The following is an 18559-nucleotide window of genomic DNA, read 5'->3' as shown; positions in this document are numbered from 1 at the left end:
ATGAGGGAACTAAGAACCTTAAAGTGTGATCCACACAGGTCAGGATACTAGGCAGCTCTCTGCTTAAGCTAGCCAATGGGAGATGGTGATGAGAGATGTGTGTGCTAAGTCCCACCCCTCTCAAAGAGATAGGCTGCAGGGAGGCACCCATCTCTGCTAGTGATCCACAAACTAGGGGGAAATAGGCGCTCCTCTGCCATAGGCCTCGTCTACACTACGCATTTAAACTGAATTTAGCAGCGTTAAACCGATTTAACCCTGCACCCGTCCACACAACGAGGCCCTTTGTATCGATATAAAGGGCTCTTAAAACCAGTTTCTGTACTCCTCCCCGACGAGAGGAGTAGTGCTGAAATCAGTATTGTCATGTCGGATTAGGGTTAGTGTGGCCGCAAATCGATGGTATTGGCCTCTGGGCAGTATCCCACAGTGCACCATTGTGACGCTCTGGAAAGCAATCTGAACTTGGATGCACTGGCCAGGTAGACAGGAAAAGCCCTGTGAACTTTTGGATTTCATTTCCTGTTTGCCCAGCATGGAGCGCTGATCAGCACGGGTGGCAATGCAGTCCCAAATCCAAAAAGAGCTCCAGCATGGACCATACGGGAGATACTGGATCTGATCGCTGTATGGGGAGACAAATCTGTTCTATCAGAGCTCCGTTACAGAAGACAATGACAAAGCATTTGAAAAAATCTCCAGGTTATGATAGACAAGAGGCCACAGCACAGTGCTGTGTGACAAGCGTAACGGAAAGCCAAAGAATTAAATGGACGCTCATGGAGGGAGGGAAGGGGTACTGAGGACTCCAGCTATCCCACAGTCCCCACAGTCTCCGAAAAGCATTTGCATTCTTGGCTGAGCTCCCAATGCCTGAAGGGTCAAAAACATTTTCCCGAGTGTTTCAGGGTATATGTCGTCAATTTACACCCTTCCCCGCTCAAAAGAAAAGGGAAAAAAATGTTTCTTGCCTTTTTTCAATGTCACTGTGTCTACTGCATGCTGCTGGCAGACGGGGTGCTGCAGTGCTGAACACCAGCATCCCTTTCCTGGTGGATAGCAGTCATATTGTACCATCTGCCATCATCATCATCAGCCCCTGAGTGCTCCTGGCTGGCCTCGGTGAGGTCGGCTGGGGGCGCCTAGGTAAAAATGGGAATGACTCCTGGTCATTCCCGGCAGATGGTACAGAACGGCTGGTAACCGTCCTCATCATAGCAACTGGAGGCTGAGCTCTATCAGCCCCCCCACTTTCATGTCTAAAGAAAAGATTCTTTACTGCCTGGACTATCATAGCAGCTGGAGGCTGCCTCTCCCTCATTTTATCTCACTAAAAAGTCAATGTTTCTTATTCCTGCATTCTTTATTACTTCATCACATAAATGAGGGGACACTGCCACAGTAGCCCAGGAGGGCTGGGGGAAGACGGAAGCAACGGGTGGAGTTGTTGCAGGGGTACCCCCTAGAATGGCATGCAGCTCATCATTTCTGTGGGATCTCTGGGGCTCTGACCTGGAGCGGCTGTGCTCTCTGGTTCTCTAGTACACTTGCCCCATATTCTAGGCAGGACTGACTATTTTTAGACAGAACATAAAGAAGGGAATAACCCGGGGAGTCATTCCCATTTTTGTCCATGCGCCCCCGGCCGACCTCAGCAAGGCCAGCCAGGAGCACCCATGACAGCAGCGGATGGTACAGAACGACTGATAACCATCATCTCATCACCAATTTACAATGGCATGTCAGACGGTGCAATAGGGATGGTAACTGTCTGCTACCTTGCAAAGGCAAATGAATGCTGCTGTGTAGCACTGCAGTACCGCCTCTGTCAACAGCATCCAGTACACATACGGTAACAGTGACAAAAGGCAAAACGGGCTCCATGGTTGCCATGCTATGCATCTGCCAGGGCAATCCAGGGAAAAAGGGTGCAAAATGATTTTCTGCCGTTGCTTTCACGGAGGAAGGACTGAGTGACGACATTTACCCAGAATCACCTGCAACACTGTTTTTGCACTGGGATCTCAATACAGAATTCCAATGGGCAGGGGAGACTGCGGGAACTATGGGATAGCTACCCACAGTGCAACACTCTGGAAACCGACGCTAGCCTCAGTACATGGACACACACCGCCGAATTAATGTGCTTAGTGTGGCCGTGTGCACTCGACTTTATACAATCTGTTTTACAAAACCAGTTTATGTACAATCTGAATAATCCCGTAGCGTAGACATACCCCTAGTCACATGCAGGGCCTGATCCAGTAGGCATGCTCAGAAGCCGTCTAAATCAACAGCTGGGGGTGGGGAGGAAGGAAGAGGAGGACATACCTTATAACCCTGAGGCCAGTGGTTACAGCACTCACCCAAAAGGTGGGGATGTGACTCCTGCATCATGTCCCCACCTTTCTGATGAGGAGAAGGGATTTTACCTCTTAGGAGACTGCTCTACCCGCTGAGCTATGGGATATTCTGATGTAGGAATTCCTCAGTCTCTCCTACTGAAGCTGTTCCACTTTAACTAAGTAATTGAATAATTAAATATTAATTGGTCCCAAAAACAGTTAGAATGACTCTGTAGCCCAGTGGTGAGGACATTCACATGGGAGGTGGCAGATTCCTGTTCAAATCCCTTCTCCTCATCGGATCTGGGGTCTCCTGCACCCTGGGTGAGTACCCTAACAACTGGGATAAAGGTTCTATGAGGGATGGTTGCTACTGCATGAAGTTAGGCAGCCTCTCAGCACTCCTACTGGATTGGGCCCTGCACACAACTTAGTGGCTTTTCCTCTGGCTTGTGAATCACATTGGGGCTTAGGCAGGAGATAGGTGTCCAGGCACCCAGAGTGAGGAAGAGTGAAACATAAGCACCTAGGGAAATTCTATTGCAAAAACTTGGGCACCGAGAAGGTTTGGGAGCTGATTGGGTTATGCAGCAGCGGAGCAGGAGTTTTGTGGATCACAGTGGCACCGAAAAATGGGAGTTAGGTGCCTAAGTACCTTCGTGGATCCCACCCTGAGAGCCTGTTTTCTACTCATTAGATATCAGTTAATCAATGGGTAATTGTGATCTGAAGGGGTGGCTAGACTAGATCAACATTTTAACATCAGGAGGCCCTAATGGGACCGAGAACCATCGTGGTAGCAGACGCATAGGACTGCAGATATTCTCTGTTGAGGCATCCTGCTATCAGGTGTTGCCATACTGCAAGGAAATGCAAGTGTACCACTGAATCACCCAAACAGGTGGATTCAGTTAGAACCAATCAAGATATAAAAGGCATTTGAGCATAAGTAGAAGATGGAACTATGCTCTGGGATAGAGTCTCTGTAAGGAAAACAAACTAACCACCCTAGTAACAGCCTGTTATGGGGGAGACGATTAGGCAGAGGTTTAGGGTTGGTTGCTATTATTTCCATTATCAGTAATTGGAGTATACACAGCACTTATGTACTTTACTAAGAGCAGTGTGGGAATGTTGCAGGCTTTTGAAACAATAAAAAAAACACATTTCCTATATGGAGCTTATTAAAAACTTTCCTCTCGGTTTCCTTCTCTAAAGGAGAATGATTTCCCCTCCCTGTAAATATTTCCACCTACCATGGTAAGATCAAAAGTGAATCAGGGTGCCATCTTCTGCACTGTAGGCAACGAGAATTTAGCATTTCATTGCTGCTGCTCCACAGCTTTGAAGGAAGTAGAGGGGTGATCTCAAAGATACTGGTGATTCCACAGATCACCCTTTTGTCCTTTTCGATCCAGCCAATTGGTGAAGACAGGTCAGGTCAGGCTGAAAGTTCCCATATCTATCCAGAACTCTTAAGAGTGCTGAAGTCACTGGAAACTATGTGGTCCAATCCCCTAGAACTTTGTCCTTATCCAAAATATAGATCCACTTATGCAGTCTTAAAAGCTGGGGAGGTTTTGAAATGAACAAAGTCTTTGAGTTGCCCCTTTGAAGCAGGCAGGATATTTGACTTTCTTGTAAAATGCTCTGTTGTGGAGATTCCTAGAGTGCTTATCAGCATAGCATCTAGCCACCCTTTAATATTGCTGCAGGGGCACCAGGACTTCTTCCTGATCCCAGGACAAAAGTGGAGGTGTTTGTACAGTGACACAAAAACTGGTTTATAGTACCACTGCAGCACCCTGATTTTAAATACTGCTATTTTGTCTTTCACCCAAGTGAGTATTTGTAGCTTAAATTCTAGCGGTTGCCTCTTAATTGACTCCTCTCAAATGCAGAACAAGGGCAAATTCCCATTGAAAGAGAAAGCCTTAGTGCTGGGCAGTTTCTATGGAAGAGGTGGGTGTAAACGTGGGGGTGCTGGGGCTCGATCCTCTCCGGAAAGGAGGGGAGCCAGGTCGGCCCACTCTGCTCCAGTTGGCCCAGGAAGTTAGCCCGGCAGTCCTTGCGGTACTTGTCCGCCCGACGGGCAAGGGGCTCAGGCCCTCCGGCAGGGCTGAGCCGTAACAACCACGAGGCGTCGGTTCCTACGTCAGGACAGATAGCAACACAGAATCAGTAAGCTCAGGCCTGGGTCAGGGCTGAGCAACGGTAATAGTTTAAGGCCCAGACCTTGGTCAGGGTGGGGCCGCAAAAGCTGAATCAGTAGGCTCAGACCGTGGGGCAGGGCTGAGCAACAGTACCAGTTTAGAGGCCCAGCCCTAGGTCAGGGCAGGCAGCAAACGCTGAGGCAGTAAGCTCAGTGATAACAGTTATCGGCCTCCTCAGGCCAGGGAGAGGGGGAATCTGCCACCCCGGAGCACTCCAACTCCACTGCGTCCCAGTCTGAGGCCCTAACAGCGGCTGTCACTCCACTGGTCAGTCAGTGGGGTTCCTGGCCGCAACACACTGACATAGGCTCCGGCAATTCCGCAGCCTGACTGGGGTCGGCTGCCCCCGGGCTGCTTCCGTACTCCCCCTCAGGACCTACCTGGGTCCTAACGTCGGCCTCAACGGGGTCCAAGAGCATAGGCTCGTCACGACCGGGGCTGGGTGGTAGGTCCGGGAGCTCCTTGGGATACTCGGGCCACGGTAGCACCGGCGGCTCGTCCGGGTAGCAGCAGGCACGAGGAAGCTCCGGCCACTCCAGGCAGCTCCCCTGGGTTGCCGGCGTTTCCCAGTTTAGAGCTCCCAGAGGGACATCTTTTCTCTCCGGCCACTGGGGCCTGACTGAGCTCTGAGCGCCAGCTTTTATAGTTCCGGGTCACCGCCTGATTCTTTGAGGGGCGGACTCAGAGCTCTGTAGCTCCGCCCACCCTGGCCTCTGCCAGGGCTCGACCCTCTCCGGAGAGGAGGGGAGCCACGCCAGCCCACTACATACCCCTCCCTCAAGTCTGGCTCCCGCTTGCCGCGGCCAGATCCGTCCATCCCTCCGAGGCGGGACATGAAGTCCGCATTCGCATGGTCCTTACCAGCTCAATGTTGGACGGTGAACGCATAAGGTTGTAAGGCCAGATACCATCACGAGTCGGGCATTATTATTCTTCATATTCATCAACCATCGGAGGAGGGCATGGTCGATGACCAGCGTGAACAGCGCCCCAAGGAGGTAGTAGTGTAGGGTGTCACAGGCCCACTTTATAGCCAGTGCTGCTTCTTCAATCACAGCATAGTTCTTCTCCAGTGGAAATAACTTACGGCTGAGGTACAGCACTGGGTGGTCCTCTCTGTCAACTTCTTGGGACAGGACGGCCCCCAGCTCCACCTCTGAGGCATCCGTCTGGAGGATGAATCTCCGGTGGAAATCTGGGCTGTATAGCACTGGCTGTTGGCAAAGGCATGTCTGGAGGGTCCGGAAGGCCTCTTCACATTCTGGGGACCATCGTATCTGCTGGGGGCTGTTCTTGGTCAGCAGTCCGGTTAAGGGTGCTGCAATGGAGGCAAACTGGGGGATGAAGCGCTGATAGTACCTTACAAGCCCCAGGAACTGCCAGACATGGCATTTTGTGGTGGGCGTCGGGCAAGTGGTCAGGGCTTGTACCTTCCCGACAAGGGGCTTCACCCGGCCTCCCCCGATAGTGTACCCCAGATACATGGTCTCCTGCGATCCGATGCAGCAGTTTTTGGGGTTGGCGGTCATTCCCGCCTGTTGCAGGGACCGCAGGACCGCCGCCACTCACTCTAGGTGGTCTTCCCAGTTGCGGCTATAGACCATGACATCATCCAGATAAGTGGCGGCATACTCTCGATGGGGCAGCAGTAGGCGGTCCATCAGCCGCTGGAAGGTTGCCGGGGCCCCATGGAGGCCAAAAGGCATCTGCATAAATTGGTAGAGTTCCATCAGGATAGTGAACGCTGTCTTTTCCTTAGAGGTCTCCTCGTGTGGAATCTGCCAATACTCTTTGCTGAGGTCGAGGATGGTGATGAACTGGGCCTCCCTGAGGCGGCCCAGCAGCTCGTCCACCTGGGGCATGGGGTAGGCATCGAATCATGAGATGGCATTCACCTGCCGGAAGTCTATACAAAAATGGCAGGTGCCGTTGGGCTTGGGCACCAAGACCAGCAGGCTACACCACTCACTCCGAGATGGCTCGATGACTCCTAAGGCCAGCATGGCCTGTACCTCTTCCTCCACTTCTTGGCGCATCTGGTATGGTAGCGGCCTGGTCGTTTCTCGGATTACCTTCCCTGGCTCGGTCTGGATCGAGTGGTAGATCAAGCTCGTGTACCCCGGTAGGGCCGTGAAGGTCCCTTGGAAGGCTTGCAGGAGACACTTGGCCTGCTTGCGCTGTTCTCCTGTCAGGGTGTCGCAGAGCAGGGGAGCAGCGAGGTCCTCTGCCTGGGGTGCGCGGGGACCCCGCTCTGGTTCAGGTGGGTAAGGGTTAATCAATAGGCCTTCCCAGTCTCGCCATGGTTTTAACAGATTTACATGGTATCGCTGGGTCTTCTTACGCTGGTCCAGTTGGTGGATTTTGTAGGTGACAGGTCCAACCTTCCGAGCCATCTCGTAGGGCCCCTGCCAATAGGCAAGTAGTTTCGATTCGCTCGAGGCTGGAAGGAGCAGAACCTGGCCCCCGGGTTCAAAGTCGCGCATCTGGGCCTCCCAGTTATAGGTCCGTTCCTGCCTGCCCTGAGCAGCCTTTAAGTTTTCCCAAGCTAGGGTCCCTGCCCGGGCAAAGTAGTCCTGTAGTTGAAGGACATACTTCAAGAGTCCCTGGGTCGGAGAGGGGGACTGCTTCCAAGTCTCCTGCATCAAGTCCAGCAGGCCCCGTGGGCGACGTCCATACAACAGCTTGAATGGGGAAAACTTGGTTGAGGACTGGGGCATTTCCCAGACGGCTAGCAGCAGGGGAGGGAGCAGCTGGTCCCACTGGCATAGTTCCTCCGGGGGGAACTTGCGCAACATCTCCTTAAGGGTTCGGTTGAACCGCTCGACCAACCCATCCATCTGCAGGTGGTAGAAGGAGGTGCATAGCTGTTTTACCCCCAGGAGCTTGCAGACCTGCTGTAACAACCTGGAGGTAAAATTGGTGCCTTGATAGGTCAGAATTTTGCAGGGCAGGCCCACCCGCGCAAAGACCTTCACCAGTTCCCCAGCGATGGTCCGGGCGGTAGTACTCCGCAGTGGGATGGCCTCAGGGAACCGTGTGGCATAGTCGACGATGACCAGAACATACTGGAATCCTGCATTGCTCTTCAGGAGCGGGCCCACCAGGTCCATGGCCACTCATTCAAAGTGGGTCTCAACTATCGGCATGGGGACCAGGGGTGCCTTGAGCACGTGCTGCTGTCATAGCATTCCTTCTCAGATCTGAACCTTAGAGTTCAGAAAATGAGATACTAGCACCTGAATCCTCTAAGCTTAATTACCAGCTTAGATCCGATAGCGCTGCCACCACCCAAAAATATAGTGTTTTGGGGCACTCTGACCTCCCCAGCCTTCCCTGGGGACCCCAAGAACCCAGATCCCTCAGGTTCTTAAAACAAGGAGAAATAAACCATTCCTCCACCTTTCCCCCTCCCAGAATTTCCCTCCCTGGGCTATCCTGAGAGATACTGATCCAACCTCTTAAATCACTATACAGAGAAGCATCTCCCTTCCTTTCCACAAAGAGGCAAACAGATTCAAGGAAAACAAAGAGATTCTATCTCTCCCCCTTCCGTCTCCCCCCCACCCGTCCTGGTGAGTTATCCCAATCCCCTGGAATAACACAAGGGAAACAAGAAAAAAAATCAATCAGGTTCTCTAAAAAAGAAATCTTTTAATAAAAGAAAGGAAAAAGTAAAGAATTCTCTGTAACTTCACGATGTAAATATTACAGGGTCCTACAGCTTACAGACACCAGAAAGAGACTTCCCCCCAAGTACCAATGCAAATCAAAATATTCCCAGCAACTACACATATAAAAGTTAACCAGCCAGATCCACAATTGCAAATAGAGTAAAACAATCAAAAAGCCTAAACCGCCTGTTTTTACTTACTATTTGAAAAGAAACTTAGAGAGCCTGTAGTAATGTCTGGTCTCTCTCAGACCCTCCGAGAGAAGAACACACAACGGACAAAGCACACACACAAAAGCTTCCCTCCAACCAAATTTAAAACTATCTTGTCTTCTGATTGGTCTTCTGGTCAGGTGTCCAGTTCCCTGCTTGTAACCCTTTACAGGTAGAAGGGACATTAACCCTCAACAATCTGTTTATGACAGCTGTGGAGCGGCTAATCAGCACTCTGGGCAGGAGCTACAGCAGTTTCTCACCTCCTGGTGAGCACCGGGCCAGAAGAACTGTGCCAAGATCCGGGCAAGGGTCTTCTCATGGCCCAGATGTCCAGCGGCTGGGACGTCATGGGCCAGCTTCATCACAGCGCGCCGGTGACCCCGCGGTACCAGCAGCTGTGTCTAGGGTTCTTTTGTGCAGGAGTCCCGGTCGATCCGGTAAAGATGGTCCTGGCGCAACTCCAAGTGGGGCCACTGTGTTGCGCACTGAGGGTCGATGATGGTCCCATCAGCGGCCGCGAGTTGTTCATAGGCCTGACTAAGGGTAGGGTCAGCCCTCTGGTCCCGGCAAAAGTCAGTATGAAGGAGGGGCTCGACTGCGGGCTCCAGTCGAGGATCACCGTTTTCCTTGGTCCCTGACTCAGTCCCTGGGGCCCCATCCACTTCCTCCGGTAGGGCCTCCTGGCGTTCTGCTTCCAGCACTGGTGTCGACCGGAGGACCTCCTCGAAGGTGGGCCAGTCTCGCCCCAGGATCACTGGGTTGCCAGCCGAGGGGCTAGGCCGACCACAACCCGTCAGGTGACGCCAGCTACCCTCAGCGGGATACAGGCACTAGGATCTGGCCAGACATCCCCATGGATACATTGTAGAAGTATTGTTCCTAAGTGGGAATCTGCCGGGGGCCCCAGGGCCTGCCGGATTAACGTCTGGCCACAGTCAGAGTCGAGCAATGCCTGGGTTGCCTGGTCCCCGACAACTACCGGAACCGTAAGCTTGGAAGCCTGGGGCAACCGGGCTCGGGTGTCCCCTGCACAGACCTGCCTGAAGCTGCAGTCCATTTCTGCGCAGTCACGCTGCAGGTGTCCCATCTGCCCACATCAGAAACGGCATCCTAGTTCAGGGTGTCCATCCCTGGGGGGAGCTCCCCTAGGACCTCTGAGGGGGCTCCGCTGGGCCCTCGACAGCCTTGACCTGGAGGGGGCTGTTCCAGACCGAGAGGCCGGCTCCGGGCATCGGGCCTGAAGCCCCGGACGGGTGTCCTGCCCAGAGCCCAGGTTTCGCGGCCCGGTCAGGGAGTTCCCCCATTTGTCTGAGGTAAGGCGTTCAGGTCTGGGATTGGAGGCCGAAAGGCGGGTCCCACGGAGGTTTCGGCCGTGAGAAAGTCCTCCATCAGTGAAACGGCCGTGGCCAATGTTACTGGCCAGTGGTGGAGCACCCAGGCTTGTCCTCGGGCTGGCAGGGTGTGTACGAACTGCTCTAGGATGACTTGTTTGGTAACCTCCTCTGCCATCCTTGTTTTTGGCTGTAACCATCGGCGACATGCCTCCTTCAGGGCTTGGGCCACCAGCCGAGGTCGGGCACCTAGGGGATACGTCTGGCCCCGGAACTGCTGCCGAAAGGTCTCGAGGCTAATGTCTATGGCATCCAAAATCGCGGCCTTGACCCAGCTGTAATCCCTGGCTTCGTCCGTTGCCAGCCCCCAGTATGCCGTCTGGGCAATCCCGGTCAGATACGGAGCCAGAAGGGTGGCCCATTGGTCTTGGGCCCATCCTGTGATGAGGGCCACACATTCGAAGGTCACCAGAAGCGCCTCGGGGTCATCGTCGGGGCCCATCTTGGTGAGTCGTACTAGCGCGGCGGAGCGGGGTGCCCCAGCGCCGTCCCCTGGCGCTCCTACGGGGCGGGGAAGCACGGCCACCAGCTGCTGCAGCTGGGTCCCAAGCTGCTGCATAAGCTGCTGCTGCTGCTCAAGCTGGGCGGCATGCTGCTGCTGCTGGAGCTGGGCGGCATCTCGCTGTTGCTGCTGCTGCTGCAGCTGGACGGCCTGCTGCCGGTCCTGATTCTCCTCCAGCAGCCGGAACAGCCACTCCATCTCCATGATCGTCTAGGGGAGGGCGATGTCCCCCTTCAGCCCCTTCTCACAGGGGCCAAGGGTTCACTCTCCCCACTTCTGGTACCACGTGTAAACATGGGGGTGCCGGGGCTCGACCCTCTCCGGAAAGGAGAGGAGCCACGCTGGCCCACTCTGCTCCGGTTGGCCCGGGTAGTTAGCCCAGCAGTCCTTGCGGTACTTGTCCGCCCGACGGGCAAGGGGCTCAGGCCCTCCGGCAGGGCTGAGCCATAACAACTGTGAGGCGCCAGTTCCTATGTCAAGACAGATAGCAACACAGAATCAGTAAGCTCAGGCCTGGGTCAGGGCTGAGCAACGGTAATAGTTTAAGGTTCAACCCTTGGTCAGGACGGGGCAGCAAAACACTGAGTCAATAGGCTCAGGCCTCGGTCAGGGCTGAGCAACAGTAGCAGTTTTAAGGCTCAGCCCTTGGTCAGGGCGGGCAGCAAACGCTGAAGCAGTAGTAACAGTTATCAGCCTCCTCAGGCCAGGGAGAGGGGGAGTCTGCCACCCCGGAGTGGGATGGCAGGGGGAACGCAGGCCCTCCCACTCCACTGCGTCCGAACTTGGGGCCCTATCAGCGGCTGCCACTCCACTGGTCAGTCAGTGGGGTTCCTGGCCGCAACACACTGACATAGGCTCCAGCAATTCCGCAGCCTGACTGGGGTCGGCTGCCCCCAGGCTGCTTCCGTGCTCCCCCTCAGGACCTACCTGGGTCCTAATGTCGGCCTCGGCGGGGTCCAAGAGCATAGGCTCGTCACGACCGGGGCTGGGTGGTAGGTCCGGGAGCTCCTTGGGATACTCGGGCCACGGTAGCACTGGCGGCTCCTCCAGGTAGCAGCAGGCGCAGGAAAGCTCCGGCCAGTCTGGGCGGCTCCCCTGGGTTGCTGGCATCTCCCAGTTTCGAGCTCCCGGAGGGACGTCTGTTCTCTCCGGCCGCTGGGGTCTGACTGAGCTCTGAGGGCCGGCTTTTATAGTTCCGGGTAGCTGCCTGACCCTTTGAGGGGCGGGCTCAGGGCTCCGTAGCTCCACCCACTCTGGCCTCTGCCAGGGCTCGACCCTCTCCGGAGAGGAGGGGAGCCACGCCGGCCCACTACAGTGGGCAAACTACAGCCCGTGGGCCACATCCACCCTGTGGGACTGTCCTGCCCGGCCCCTGAGCTCCTGGCCAAGGAGGCTAGCCCCCAGCCCCTCCTCTGCTGTCTCCCTTCCCCCGCAACCTCAGCTCGCTCGGCCAGCAGCGCATTGCTCTGGGCGGCGGGACTGTGAGCTCCTGGGGCAGTACAGCTGCAGAGCCTGGCCTGACCCGGTGCTCTGTGCTGCATGGTGGCGGCGGCGGCAGCAGCGTGGCCTAGCTCCATCCAGGCAGCGCAGCTGTAGTGCCGCCAGCCACCGGTGCTCCAGGCAGTGCAATAAGGGGACAGGGAGCAGGGGGAGCTGGATAAAGGGCAAGGGAGTTCAGGGTGGTGGTTAGGGGGCAGGGATTAAATAGGAGCAGAAGAGGGGGCTTTGGATGAGGTGATAGGGGGAAGTGAGGGGACAGGGAGAAGGTCTGGTAGGATGGGGCAGGTGTCCCAGAGGGGCCATCAGAGGACAAGGGGGTTGGATAGGGCAGGAGTCCCAGGGGAGGGCAGATAGGAGGTGGGGGCTGGGCCATGACTCACTCCCCTAACCAGCCCTCCATACAATTTACGAAACTCGATGCGGCCCTCAGGCCAAGAAGTTTGCCCGCCCCTGTTCTGTGCGGAGGGCCAGGGAAAGTGGTAGATCCCTGTAACAATGGATATTCATCTCTGTATTTCCTGCTGCTCAGCCCCACAGAATCTCGCCCTACACTGTGCAGCAGACTAGCACTGGCTCCACTGCCAAGAAACTCCCCATGGTCACAAGCTCAGGGATATGATTTAACCCTTAGAGCCAAACCCTGCTCTCAGTTACAGCAGTGTAAATCTGCAATACCTTAACTGAAGCCAGCAAGTCAGTAGCAGAGCTGCAAATAATAACCCAGGTCTCCTGACCCCCAACCCTCTGTCCTAGCCATGCTGTCTAACTTCAATTAAAAGTCATAGATTAATTTAATATCATTAACAACCTTTTAAGTCAATTTAAAGCACACTTTTGCCTGGTAAGATACAACTGTTCCCACAGTGTTTGCTTTCTTGATTTTCTCTCTCCATATAAAATAACCTTGCGTAAACTTATGCCATATATTGCTGTCTTAAGTGAAAAAGTCTAAATTAGATTTTAGGCCTTTGTAACATACCTGTATAAATATTTTAATAAAATCAACTATACATTCTGTGATGTTTAATAGCTCTGTATGTGCACGCGTGCATGTGCACAGGCGCATGATCATGTGACCATTTAAAAGAAAATCAGTAGCCAAACATTTTGTGGAAATGCCAGTTACTGGTATGAATATGTGTAGGACACTTGGAGTATAAGCACACGTGTATAATTTGTTCCTATTGTGAAAGCATGAGTCTTGAGGAGCAGAACTGTGCATTTTCTGATTTCATACCAGCTATGTCTTCTCTTCCTTTAGCGGTAAGAAGAAATGTAATAATGCTGAAAATAGAGGGGATAATACACTAATACTTGTTCCTATCTTGCTTCTCCCAGACATTGCTGTGTCACTGTGTCTTTGACTGAAAAGAGAAGACTGTTGTCTATCATTTCTTGAATCTATCAGTAGTCTGATCTGTAATATACAAAAACTCAAACTCAACTCTCTGGAGACGAAGTTGCACACATTGTGAGAGCTGAGGTCTGGCTGGAGAACCCAGTAAAGAGGCAGATGGAGACACAAGGCATCCAAACAACAAATCCCGAGAGGTACCACGATAGCATTTATGAAACATTTTTCAGCCAAGCACCAAAATTGTTTGGGTTTTCATGTGTTCATTTGACAAAAAGTCAAATTTTTTCACAGAAAGTAAATGCTTTTTGTTCGATCAAAAACCCAATTTTCTGCAAAAAAAAAAAGTTTAGACAGAAAAAGTTGGCTGGCTCTACTTTAAAGGCAGGCAATATCATCGATGATAATAGCTTCCTCCTCAGCAGTATTGTCCTATCTTCTTTTTTTGTTATTATCAGTTATTCATTCAGGGCTAGTTTTTCAAGGGAGCTCAGCACATTTGAAAATTGGACCTTTGCCTTGGTGCTTAAATGGGAGCTGAAGTCTTGAAAATCTGCCCCATTTGCATGTGCTGAGCTCTTTTGAAAGCCTGGCACTAAATATCTGTATGTATTTATGTCATTTGATAATGTAGTTTGAACCATTATTGGAAAGAAGTTTGGAAAAAGTTTACATGACTTACTGTGGAGTGAATTCTGAGGGAATAGACTCCTGAGAACTTCCCTGTGCACAATCTAGGGTTGGGACTCCATTATTACCACCACCATTAGCTAGGCTGCAGAGTAGCTGTGGTAGCTGCTCCACTGCTTCTACTACAACCTATGGGCATCGTTACTGGCTTCAGCAGCTGCACTGTCCATTATGGGACATTTTGGTCAGCAGTCCCAGTCTTACTGGCTTTATGCCTGGCCCTCCACACCAACCAAATTACTCTTCCATAATACAGCCCAATAGAGCACAGCTCTAGTGAGCACAAGTGTTGCATGTTCCCATGTAAAGGTTCATCCTATTCTACTGCCTCTCTCCTGCACAGAAAAACCACACATTTTGCTACCTAGCCAGATCTTCCTGCTAGCTGTAGAGGGAAAGGGTTTGCTTCTGTGTTTAATATGTAGATTATTATTTGCTAATAAATGTCAACTAAAAATCTAGATGTAATGCAAAAGAAAGTGTTGTGTATTTGGTTGTCATGGTTTTTGTTCCTATGGCAACTGAGTTAGATTATTAGGGGATAGCCCAGCCAGCTTTGGCCTGTTAGGCGAGCTCTGTGTCTGTAAATAAATGGTAGTTTTGTTAGCTGTCTGTTATCTGCTCTCAAGTGATTTCTTCCTAAACTGGCTGCCCCCAAGGATATAACAAGTGGCGACGAGGGTGGGATTCCGGTGCTGCTCCAGTGACAGAAGGAAATAGAAGTCAAGGTAAAGAACAAACAAAAAAACTGCTTGTTTGCACTGTGAAAGTGAAACTAAAAATCATGGCTACTCTGACTGGGCCACTGGAACCTTTTGATGATAATATAGTGCAGTGGCATGTGTACACTGAGCGTTTTGAGCTTTTTGTTACTGCAAATGACATTACAGAAGCGAAGAAGGTGCCAATATTCTTAAGTGTTGTAGGGGCTAAAACCTACTCCCTGCTACACAGCTTGTGGAGCCAGCTGTGCTCGTTTCTAGGACTACTGAACTATTATGGAAAGTTCATCTCACAGTTAGCCACACTGCTAAAACCACTTCATGAGCTCCTGGGGCAGAATGAGGCCTGGAAGTGGACTGAAGCCTATGATGTTGCATTTAACAAAGCTAAGGATGCATTGCTAAATTCTGAAGTTCTAACGCACTTTGATCCATCCTTACCCCTACAATTGGCCTGCAATGCCTCCCCTTATGGAGTGGGAGCAGTCGTGTCACACATTATGCCTTCGGGAGAAGAGAGACCTATTGCTTTTGTTTCATGCACTCTAAGCAAAGCAGAAACTAACCACCCAAATCGAACGTGAGGCATCAGGAATTGTTTTTAGAATTCGGAAGTTTCATCAGTACCTGTTTGAGCAAACGTTTACTCTTCTCACAGACCATCGACCTCTGACATCAATTTTTGGACCCTACACAGGCATTCCCCCATTAGCTGCTGTCGTATGCAACGTTGGGCATTGTTACTTTCAGCACACACATATGAAATCAAATATCGGAAATCCACTCTGCACGGCAATGCAGAGAGCCTCTCAGGTTTGCCTTTGCCGGTCAAACATCAAGATAATGCCCAAAAGGAAATCTTCTACTTTGAACAGGTAGAGAATACACCCATCACTGCTAATCAGATAAAGAAGGCAACTCGAGTTACCCAGTATTGTCCCAAGTTATGGACCTGGTGATGCATGGAAAATCTCGACAAACCTCTCCAGTCTCACCCGACCTTGTTACCTACATGTCCAGGAGGACGGAGTTATCGGTCCAATCTGGTGGTTTGTTGTGGGGGAGACGTGTCATTATTCCACCACCACTGAGATCACAGATGTTAGAACAGATACATTCCGGTCACTGTGGAATAGTGCGCATGAAGGAAATTGCATGATTTATTTTTGGTGGCCTGGATTGGACAGTGCTATTGAAGAGAAGGCAAAAGCTTGTATGTCATGTCAGGGTGTGAGGAATGCACCCCAGTGGGCACCCCTACACCCATGGGACTGGCCTGAAAACCCGTGGCAACGTATTCACATTGACTTCGCTGGCCCCCTTGAAGGAAGCATGTTCTTGGTGGCAGTAGATGCCCATTCTAAATGGCCAGAAGTCTCTATAATGCAGTCCACTACTGCAGAGAGTACTATCCAAAAACTACAGGGATTCTTTAGTCATTTCGGTCTGCCAGAACAACTTGTGAGTGACAACGGACCACAGTTCGTCTCTCAGGAGTTTCAAAATTTTATGAAGGCAAATGGGATACACCACATCACGTCAGCACCATATCATCCATCCACCAACGGATTAGCGGAAAGATTTGTGACAATGAAACACGCTTTGAAATCAGCAAGGGGACAACACTCCATTCAAAAGCGTCTGGATACCTTCTTACTTTCCTACAGAAACACACCTCATGCTACGACCCAGGTATCCCCGGCCTTTCTAACGATAGGATGACAGCTGCGCACTTGCTTTGATCTGCTGAAACCTTCTGAACCCCGACAAATTGTGCAACATCAGCAGCAATATCAAGTCATCAGATGGGCACCCAGAGCAAGAGACCAAACATTTAGCCCGGGACAGCCAGTTTTGGCTCGGAATTATACTTCCAGAGCTAAAGGGGTCCCTGCCACGATCATCACTCAAACAGGACCTGTTTCCTACACAGTCCGGACTGCAGATAATCTTACCTGGCGGCGACATGTAGATCAGTTGTTGCCAGGTCATGTCAGTCCTCAGGACACATCTGCAGTTGAGTGGTCTGACTTCACCTCTTCTGGTGAGGCACCGAATCACGAATCACCTGTTCCTGACTGTTCTCCTCCATTACTGCCGGCGGCTGAGATACCCCTTTGCCCAGCACCAGCTGATACCACCTCCTCACCTGTTCGTGCTGCGGACCCTAAGCGCATGGTACTTTCGGGTGCAACAACACCAGAAGTTCGCCGTAATCCACCTAGAGACAGAAGGCCACCTCATGGGCTGGATCTTTAGCTAGGGCGAATCCACGGTTATGGGGCAAAATAATCCCCAGGGTTTAGCTGGGAATGGAGGCAGTCTACCCTCCTTCTCTAGTCTAGTGTGTGTTTTATTTAGGGGATGTTCTTATTAGGAGGGGAGGAATATGTTGTGTATTTGGTTGTCATGGGTTTTGTTCCTATGGCAACTGAGTATTAGCGGATAGCCCAGCCAGCTTTGGCCAGTTAGGCGAGCTCTGTCTGTAAATAAATGGTAGTTTTGTTAGCTGTCTGCTATCTGCTCTCAAGCGATTTCTTCCTAAACCGGCTGCCCCCAAGGATATAACAGAAAGTATGTTACATTTCCAAAGAAGGAGCAAAATTCTGGCTGCCACATAGTAAAGGCATAAAAGAACCCCAAATAGTGACATTATACACACACAGCTAAAGCACCACTGATGATATCCTTGTTGTGGACCAGTAGCCCTACAATTAGGAATAGTCTGTATGATTACATAGGCGGCAGGTTTGTATAATTTTTGGTGGTGCCCAAAATGGTGGTCCCTCGCCCCCGCTCTCGCCATGTAAGTCAATATAAAATGAAGCCACAATGCGTCGGCACCACAAGATTACAAGGGTCAATTAAAAGTGGAAAGTCAGAAGCAGCACTTACCTGCTTCAGTATACGGTATTATATTTTGTTGCACCTGTTGTGACAAAGTGGGAATGTTTTTAATGTTTTCTCTGAATACTGTGTGGGTACCTCAGTTTCCCCTGCAAGGTGCCAACTGAAGATGCTGGGGACAAAGAGATCAGAAGAGATCCAGAAGAGACACAAAGGCTAGAGGAGGGAGTGTTAGTTTGGAGCTGGCTGGGGAAATGGGGAGAGGCCCAGAACTTGGGTCTAGGCTCCCCACCCTCCAAGATGGACCTGACTGAGGGGTCCTGTTTTCTGTACCTACAAGCTTTGTTTTAGACTGTGATCCTGTTGTCTAATAAACCTTCTGTTTTACCAGCTGGCTGAGAGTCACATCTGACTGCAGAGTTGGGGTGCCAGGACCTCTGGTTGCCCCAGGACCTGCCTGGGCAGACTCTCTGTAGAAAGCGCACAGTGTGGAAGGGCATACTGAATGCTCTGAGATCAGACCCAGGAAGGTGTAAGCTTCTTGCCCTGGAGACAGTCTGCTCAGAGAGGAGGCTCCCCAGTCCTGACTGGCTTTGTATGGAGTAGTTCCAAAGCATCCCAGCATCCCCTTCCACACCATGCGCTTCCCGGAAGTCCACACAGGCACTGACACTCTCTCCTCTGGCCTTTGTCTCTTTTCCAGGCATTAGGAGACCACCTGATCTCTGTTCTCCAACACCTTCAGTTGGCACCTTGCAGGAGAGCGACCCAGGCCATCAGTTGCCCGGCGACAGGGTTTCGGCCATTCTCTGTGCAGACGGCATCACACTGGCACTCTAGGGCTCTACAACAATCACACACCCTTATCCCACCATCTAGATCCTTGAGAAATGCATAGGGGAAACTGAGGAACCCACACAGTAGTCAGAGAAACATTAAGAACATTCCCACTTTGTAACACCTGTATACTTTAAAGGGTGTAAAATAATCAAGTATTGTGCTAAACACAATGATACTCCAAACTGACCACCAAATTTAAGTTGCACGTTTTTCCCCTCAAGCGAGGGCTCTGGGATGGGGCTGGGGATGAGGGGTTCACAGTGCAGCAG

This window comes from Gopherus flavomarginatus, chromosome 2 (assembly GCF_025201925.1).
Source record: "Gopherus flavomarginatus isolate rGopFla2 chromosome 2, rGopFla2.mat.asm, whole genome shotgun sequence".
Lineage (NCBI taxonomy): Eukaryota > Metazoa > Chordata > Testudines > Testudinidae > Gopherus > Gopherus flavomarginatus.
The sequence above is the reverse complement of the archived record's forward strand: the minus strand, read 5'-3'. Positions refer to the sequence as shown.